The 7,877-nt window shown below is 25.3% G+C and overlaps 1 protein-coding gene across 1 annotated transcript in view; it reads right to left on the bottom strand.

The window, feature by feature from the left end:
- LOC102676898 (peroxidase-like) overlaps positions 1–7,877 on the bottom strand; it is a 24,958-nt gene that overhangs the window by 16,540 nt on the left and 541 nt on the right. The window lies entirely within an intron of this gene.

The following is a 7,877-nucleotide window of genomic DNA, read 5'->3' as shown; positions in this document are numbered from 1 at the left end:
TTTTTTTTTTTTTTTTTTTTTTTTTCACACTTTGTGTGTTCTTTTCGTCCCTTTTCCTTTTCCCCCCTTTCCTTCGAACCGTTTCCCGACTTTCTTCTTAATTAACGTCACGGAGGAAAAGGAGAACAGGAAAGGAGAATAAGAAAGTCGATTGTTAATTCACTGTTCCCGTCCTCCATATTGTGCAATCGTTTTATCGATATTTCCAGAGGAAGTAACGGAATCTTGAAATACCTTCAACTTTTTGAAGCAACAGGAAACCGGGAGGAAAAGAACTATTTTGTATTCATACATATCGTGAAAAGAGCACATTAGAGTCGGTTGAAATTTTTGATATGGAAATAGGTTAGGTATTTGAGATATCTTTTCAAATTGCGGATGATAAATTTCAGACGATAATGATCTGGAAAATTTTTGGCGTAAATCGTAAATCAATCATATTAAATTAACTTTTGAAAATTCTACGAAAAATAATAGATTTTATATTTCAAATTTTTATACGTTTTCTTTTATTTTAAAAAAATTGTTAGAGTATTTTTTTTATTAATGGAAAATTTATTTGAAACGAATTTTCGAAGTTTCAGAATTTTTTAATGTATTGAATTTTGATTGGGAATAAAACAAAACTCATCAGAAAATTCTTTTTTAAAAAAATGAAGGAAATAATAATACTATTTAAATATTAATTATTTTCTCAAAATAATATTTTAATATACTAGATAATAATTAATCCATGCTGATAAAGTTTTATTCGAATCATAATTTCCGTCAGTTTTTTATGATGCAATTTGTTAATTGAGCTTAAAGGCTTATTACTGATTACTGTACGCATAAATTTGTTCCCGAAAAATACGATGTCGAAGTTCGTTTACCACAATTTACTGTGCGATCATCCTATTCCACGGGACGTAACGCACAATGAATATTGTGATGCATAAATTTGCATCGAGGGAATGCATGATTTCTCAACTTTTCGAATTAAAAAGTATTGCAAAATTGAGAAGTTCTATTTTTGTTGGAAACTTTGCGTGTATGCAATATGTTTTAGTAGTGATATTTGTATTACTGAAATATGTTGTTGCCTTGTCTATATCTTTCGACACTTCAATTTTTAACGATAGAATTGTAACGATAATTTATTATTGTCGGTAACTTTATAATTATTAATCAATTAACATAAATAATGCGTCGAATATAAATAGATTCGTTTGTTTTTATTCTTCGAAGAAAAAATAAATATTTTATACATTTGAAAAGATCATTGAATTTTTACAATTCGTATTTAACAAGTACAATCTCAACTTATTTTCAACTTACACGGAACAAAATAACGCAAAATATTATTTTTTACTTCATAGAATAAAAAAGAAAAAAAAAAGAATTTTTCTAAATCCACGAAATGAAAAATTATTCCATATACGTAAAACATAAATATAAGTAAAATAAATATAAATTGCTTGCATATATATATATATATAATAATAATGGATAATAAATATAGAATTTATCAAGTATGAGAAATCTAGAGAACGTTTCACAATGTTTATCATTCAACGAATTTAAATCTTATCCAATATACATTTCATGAATGTCTGAACACATAAATGAAACGATCTAATCTCGCGGTTTGCCTGTCTCAAATCATGCAATTAGATAATTACTTGTCATTACGAGGCTCGCCGTAATATCGGGCTTCTCTCGAATAAAAGCGTTTGACGTCTCTCGTGGAACAAACTGGGGAAACGGCTAATTGTTGGTTAATTTATTGCCGATCGATCTCTTTTAATCGAGTTATTAATAAAAACGTCTTTCAACGCTTTTTATTTAATTATTCGTGTCTGTCACGATTATCGAGTTTCATTACTCGTGGAAAGTGTTAGCTTATAACACTTTTTGAGAAATCGAATCTGTTATTCATGAGATTTCATAGGGGGATAGAGAAGGAAATACTGGATTTCCAGATATAACCAATTTACTCGCAATGTTGCGGGACTAGTTTTTCGTAAGAAATCGTGAAATACGATTCATATTTTTCACGTAACCGAAGAAATGGTATACATGAATGAGTAATTCTTAGATTTTCATTTCTAATTTTTAATTAGGAGGATTAAAGTAAATTATAATTATATTATTTGCCTCTAATTACGTCTTAATTAGAGATGTTCATCGATAACATCATTAACACGATCGCTAACATAGAGAAATGTCGTCTCATATAAAATTTTAATATAATTCGTTTGAGCAATGAATAAGAACATGAGATAGCTTTTTTGTTTTTTTGATTTATGATGGAATATAGATAAACGTAGATATTGTAAAAAAATTTGCAAATCGTTGTTTACTTTTTTTCAAATTAAAACAAAATCAAAGAAATTTAAGTAGCAACGAGAGATATGAATTATGAGAAAGTTTTGATATTTTATTTATATTCCGATTACTGTACAATGATTTACACTCTTTTAGTTTTTTTTGAAAACGATGAATAATACGAAAACTTTCTATCGTGATAGAAATTTGTGGTAAAAAGAAACGAATCCATCCAGAAGAAGAAGAAATTCAATGAACGATAACGATTCTTGCGAAAGATTTTTCCAATCATCTTTTTTTAAAATTACAAAAATTATTTCACATGAGTTTACGAATTTTATTGTTCCAGATTTATAAAAAATTCTTAATCCCCAATAATTATTATATATAAAAACGATTTATCATTTGCAATATTTATCTAAACAGAAATTCAAGATAACTTTTCCAAAAATGTCAAATTTACATTTCATAGCAATCCCTCTTGTTCCCAAACGTTACAAATATTCCAATTATTTTAATATCTTTATAAATCTTGTTAAACAACACGTATTCCACACGTATAATCGTGATTCGTATTTAATTATTAATTTATCTGATAAGGTCGAGTAAAATTTAACAAATGGAATATTTTCTCCAATATCGTACGTCCATTCGTGTTGCTGAAACGCGGGAATTATGACTCGTAAATTTTTACGCGTCATAATTATGCGAGAAATTGTCGTGAACATGCTGGCTGCTTTATGTTTTCCCGTATAATTCAATTCACACTGGTGAAACGGTCACGCGACAAAACTCGATAATAATCTGGCAACGAGGCAACGAATGAAAGTGAAGAGAGATATATTATATTTGCATTAGAATATCCTGAAATATCCGACAATCTATCCGTTTTCTGCCCGAATCGATCAAAGTTTTACCGATAATACGAACGAGACTGGGTTTCAAAACCCAGCTGGTAAAACGATGTCTGTTTGCCAGAGATTGAGAAACCGTTCGGTGAATTTTCTGCGGTCACAAATCAGAATGGCATTCAATGGAAAACGAACAAGTATCCCTGACTGGTAATATACGAATCCAGTTTTTCTCTTTTTTTTATAATTTTACCGGGTTTTCCAATCTCGGTTAATTGCAAAAGAATAGATTATTCATTAACGATTATTGATACCAATTACATTTCTTCCGTTACATCAGATTCCAGTTGTTAAATCGATCCAAGTTGTAATTAAACAATTCGATGTTTCATATGTACAGTCAATGATAAAATTTTTTCAAGAACTTTACATTATTTTGCAAAAATAGAAAATTGTTAATTTTAATGCGAAAATTTGTGTATATACTTTTTTCGATTTACATTTCTTTGAAGAAATGATACCAATCCTCGAAATTTCAATATTTTTTCTTTAATATAATAAAGATTTGTTTGGAACAAAAGATTTGTTTGAACATTAAGAAATCACATTTTAAAAGAAAAGGAAAAAAATATTGATTTCAATTTTTGAATTTTTAAAAATATTTTAGTAAAAAAAATTGTTATTGTATATTATTATCCATTATTATTTTACTTATGTATTAACTAAATTTTATTTTACTAATCTATGTATTATTAATTATTTAGAAAGTTATAATTGTACTATATATCTTTACTAGTTGATTTATATATTTCCTTAATTTATATCTTTTTGAATGTTTGATGAAACACGATATATAATATATCTTTTCTTGTAACTTGTTTTTATAAAATAATTAATTTTTTTCATCCTATTTTCTTCAACGATTTGACCGAACATTCATATTTTATCTTTTCCAATCTTGATGCGTACAAATGTTTAATGTTCCTTAAATAAAAAATATGCGTTTAATTTAGCATGACATGACTCTAATACATTACATAAAAAAAAAAAGAAAAGAAAAGAAAAGAAAAGCATAATATTCAAAATATTACAAGTATAATACAAGTGTAAGCGTTATCCATTATGCAAAATTTATTTAATCATTTGGTTATGTAAAAGTATTTAACCGTATCGATAATTTTAAATGATAAATATAATTTCAAACGACAATTTAATGCATTTTTTAAATTTAACAATTTTTACACGTGATTATCTGTCATGATATATTACGAAGAAAATATATATTAATTATATGGAATTATTCAAATAGGATGTTATCTTTATAATGAAATAAAAGACAAATTATATTTCTTTATTTAATAAAAGTCCATTTTAATATCTATTATGGATCGATTTGATCCATTTTCTTTTCACAATAGCTACATGTATTCCGATACAATTTTACATAATTTTATTTCGATTCGTTTTTCAGATTATTGGCCAAAATGTTTAGTTTTCAAAAAATTGTGCAACGTCAAATTTTTGTCCCCCTTTTCTTCTTCATCAATAATTCTTGGCATCATTTTAGCGTCAGTTATGTCAACGATTCAACAATAGAAAATGTAATGAAAAATGAATGGAGCTCGTTTGATAAAAAAAATCTAATGCTATTGTATTTATAATTTGCGTTTTATTTCAATTTAAGAATGTGACATTCACTTTGAATGGCGGTGTATTAAAATGAAAACATCGAATGCACTCATGGCCATTCGATAATTATATAAAAAAAAAAAAAAAAAAAAAAAAATTAACAAATGAAATCTTAGAATAAACATGAATCGTCAAAACACCATTATTCGAAGGCTAACTACTTTCACACATTATCCACCGAATCCTAGAATCGAGGAAGCACGTGTATATTAATTCATTAGTCATTAAATAATCATCAGACAGATATTCGCGAATGAAATCCTGGAATTAGCGTGAATCATTTATTATGATTGACATTATGCTTTTCATCTTTCCCTCGTTTCAATCTCGTTAGAATTTACGATTGAAACTAATAATTATAATTATATATAATAATAAATAATAATAATAATAATAAATATAATAATAATAAACTATTAATAATAATAATAATAATAATAAAAAAAGAAAAAAAATTATAAGAATCAAACGTGTATCGTTACATAAATGTTTTCACAAATGTTATATATTTTGTCTTAACATTGTTCGAATAATCGAATCGAAGGATACGCATGAGCGAATACACGATCAGGATTTCCCTGATGATGATGGTCGCTCCACAAAGAGCCGAAGAAATATTAATTTTCCAATTGAAAGGGAGAAAGTGCGGGCGTTGTGTTTCGCTACTTCAATCGCAGAGAATGGCGTGTGATCAATCTTTCGTTAATTATCTTATTTATGCGATTAATTATACAAACATAGGAGTGCATTTTATACCCTGGTTGAAATTGGTCGAACAAATCATTTTCCGCTTATTTTAAATAACTCAATCGCAAAGTGTAAATTACAGTGAAGATATAATATACAGATAGATAATAAGGAGAGATTAAAGGCCTAATTAGCAATTGAAAATTAGACAAATTATGCAGTTTTAAAGTTTTCGCCTGTTATCCGTGGAAAATAAAATATAGAGAAATAATTTTGTTAATAGGATATTGTTAATATAGTTAAATAACGATATTTATAATGGAAAACTATGATAATAGTAAACGAAAAGTAAAACGTGTAGCGCTCTTTATCTAAGGAAAAAGTATAATAGGAATTGAATATTGGTTATTGGTATCTGTCGTTTTATTCGAATTATGATAAAATTAATAGCAATGAATAAATTAAACTTGAACTAAATATATGATTTAAATATTATATAAACATTATGTAAATTTAATATAAATGTTATTTAAATGAAGTTTTTCACTGGAATTAGATTTTGTATTGGTAATTTAGTATAATAAATATTTGTTTTCATTTCAGAATGCAATTTATTTGATTTATTCGATTATTTGAAAATTTATTACACGATATCAATTAATATTGATATTATTTAAATAATATTTAAAATTAAATATAATTTTTGAAAAATGTAATAATATAAAGTATTTTCATTTTTTTTTTTAAATATGTTTAATTATTTAAATGTTCGATAATCTTCATTTATTATTCTACATCTTATTATCTCGCTGTATGCATTTTATAATTCATATAAAGAAAAAAAAATTTTTCTTTAGATTTAGATATGCGAAATAATGATATGAATACTCAATTGAATAATCAATTACATTCTAAGAAATGCGTTCATTTTTTATATGCATGTTCCTCTATGATTACATTATCGTATAATCAGGCGAAATTTTGAAAGTAGACATGCGATAAATCGGATGTGTAATTGTAGGAAATTGGAATGATTTATTAAATTATATCAATTTTCAATTAATAATCGAAGAAACGAAACGTTATATTTAAACGAATAAAAATATACATTCTAATATGAAATTTAAAAAAAACATTCGATTTTGTATTTTGAATTAATTGATTTAATTATTTAATTATTATCAGTCAATAGCAGTATATTTATTTTTATATATTATATATCATATTAATATATCAATTTAATTCTTATTTGATATAAAAGTTGATTGAAAAATGGTATTTTCTCGAATCTTATATCTCTTCTTTTTATTATTTTACATTTTATGATTCATTTATATTACTTTTCAGAAATTAATTTTTTTTCTTTTGAGAAAAACGAATATTTCCAAGAAGAAGGAAGGAAACATTGGAACAAATTTAACAACTAAACACAATTAAAGCGTTGAGTGGAATGTACTCATGTAAGTTTAAGCATTATTTAACCTTTAATTGTCAGAATCTTCACACGGTAGTTACTTAAATGGCAAGTTCAAGGTATTTTCTTTGCTTGATCATATTGCGCTGTTTCATGGGACACAAGTATGTAATACTTAGAATATCTTGCAATTAATGATATAATTATAAAAAAAATGATTTTATTTATAAAAAGTTGTTTTCTCTGCTAAGATTAAAATTTTATTATAAATTGGAAAAAAAAATGAAGAAAAAAATGCTTGATATATTTTCCATTGAATAATCAATAATATTTTAGAAGAATTTTAATTTATTTTAATATTTTCATTCATCGAAAGTAAATTAAAGAATTTTGATATTTTTTAAATCATTATTCTCTGAATTATATATTAAATATTCTTTCATCAAATACTCTTTTGTCAAATGATTGATTTCATTGAAAAAAATAAATATATCCGTTATTTGGACAATTTTATAATCAAATTTGTAAAATTATTTGCGAATTAAATGCAATTGATTTTACATTAGAAAGTGAATAGTTATAAATTTGCCTGTCATTCGATGTTTCTCTCAAAGAATTGTCACCTTTGTCGTATAAATTTATTGTATAATAGAAAAAGAAAGTATATAGAAACGTCGTATAATATTAAATAGGCATTTGAAGATATTTTTAGAATTTATTTATGGCATTTAATGATAATGATTTGATTTATTGCGACAAATTTTTTTGTTTTTTATATTCATTAAAACTTATTTATTTCAATAATTTAAAGACAAACTTGTAAACGCAATAAGAAAATGAGATTCTTATAAAAGAAGTATATATACATGCACCAATTTATAATGCTCTTCATGCCTATCCTTCCATTTTTCCATCGTATCGACAGTAAT

This window comes from Apis dorsata, unplaced genomic scaffold (genome assembly GCF_000469605.1).
Source record: "Apis dorsata unplaced genomic scaffold, Apis dorsata 1.3 scaffold_86, whole genome shotgun sequence".
In the NCBI taxonomy this organism is placed as follows: domain Eukaryota; kingdom Metazoa; phylum Arthropoda; class Insecta; order Hymenoptera; family Apidae; genus Apis; species Apis dorsata.
Note: the sequence above shows the minus strand (reverse complement) of the source record. Positions and strands in the feature narration are given on the sequence as shown.